The sequence below is a fragment of the Rattus norvegicus genome, chromosome 14 (genome assembly GCF_021556685.1).
Source record: "Rattus norvegicus strain SHRSP/BbbUtx chromosome 14, alternate assembly SHRSP_T2T, whole genome shotgun sequence".
Taxonomy (NCBI): Eukaryota; Metazoa; Chordata; class Mammalia; order Rodentia; family Muridae; genus Rattus; species Rattus norvegicus.
In genome coordinates, this window is record NC_141547.1 from 33,455,246 (window position 1) to 33,456,964 (window position 1,719).

Below are 1,719 nucleotides of genomic sequence, written 5' to 3' on the forward strand. Positions count from 1 at the left end.
TATCCTTTGTAGTGCTGGACTTGTAGAAAGATATTGTGTAAATTTGGTTTTGTCATGGAATATCTTGGTTTCTCCATCTATGTTAATTGAGAGTTTTGCAGGATACAGTAACCTGGGCTGGCATTTGTGTTCTCTTAGGGTCTGTATGACATCTGTCCAGGATCTTCTGGCCTTCATAGTTTCTGGCGAAAAGTCTGGTGTGATTCTGATAGGTCTGCCTTTATATGTTACTTGACCTTTTTCCCTTACTGCTTTTAATATTCTTTCTTTATTTTGTGCGTTTGGTGTTTTGACAATTATGTGACGGGAGGTGTTTCTTTTCTGGTCCAATCTATTTGGAGTTCTGTAGGCTTCTTGTATGCCTATGGGTATCTCTTTTTTTAGGTTAGGGAAGTTTTCTTCTATGATTTTGTTGAAGATATTTACTGGTCCTTTGAGCTGGGAGTCTTCACTCTCTTCTATACCTATTATCCTTAGGTTTGATCTTCTCATTGAGTCCTGGATTTCCTGTATGTTTTGGACCAGTAGCTTTTTCTGCTTTACATTATCTTTGACAGTTGAGTCAATGATTTCTATGGAATCTTCTGCTCCCGAGATTCTCTCTTCCATCTCTTGTATTCTGTTGGTGAAGCTTGTATCTACAGCTCCTTGTCTTTTCTTTTGATTTTCTATGTCCAGGGTTGTTTCCATGTGTTCTTTCTTGATTGCTTCTATTTCCATTTTTAATTCCTTCAACTGTTTGATTGTGTTTTCCTGGAATTCTTTCAGGGATTTTTGCGATTCCTCTCTGTAGGCTTCTACTTGTTCTCTAAGGGAGTTCTTTATGTCTTTCTTGTAGTCCTCCAGCATCATGATCAAATATGATTTTGAAACTAGATCTTGCTTTTCTGGTGTGTTTGGATATTCCATGTTTGCTTTGGTGGGAGAATTGGGCTCCGATGATGCCATGTAGTCTTGGTTTCTGTTGCTTGGGTTCCTGCGCTTGCCTCTCGCCATCAGATTATCTCTAGTGTTACTTTGTTCTGCTATTTCTGACCGTGGCTACACTGTCCTATAAGCCTGTGTGTCAGGAGTGCTGTAGACCTGTTTTCCTGTTTTCTTTCAGCCAGTTATGGGGACAGAGTGTTCTGCTTTCGGGCGTGTAGTTTTTCCTCTCTACAGGTCTTCAGTTGTTCCTGTGGGCCTGTGTCTTGAGTTCACCAGGCAGGTTTCTTGCAGGGGAAAAGTTGGTCCTACCTGTGGTTCCAAGGCTCAAGTTTGCTCGTGGGGTACTGCCTAAGTCCTCTCCGCGGCGGCAGCAACCGGGAAGATCTGCGCCGCTCTTTCCGGGAGCCTCCGTGCACCAGGGTTCCAGATGACGTTTGGTGTTTTCCTCTGGCGTCTGGATGTGCACAGAGTGCAGTCTCTTCTGGTTTCCCAGGCGTGTCTGCCTCTCTGAAGGTTTAGCTCTCCCTCCCACGGGATTTGGGTGCAGAGAACTCATCTTTTTAGTTTTTGAGAGAAAGTATCACTCTGTAGCTCAGGCTGGTGTAGAACCCATTGAATAGCTTTGTCTGGCCTTGAACCCAAAGCAATCCTCCTGCTTCATCCTTTAGAGTATGAGTCCCCACACCTAGGGAGGCTCATTACTATAATGAATCTGTGCCTAGTTCTTTTTCCTAATAGTCAGGAGTTTAACAATGTGGGGTTCTGTTTTTGAGACAGGGTTTGTATAATTTA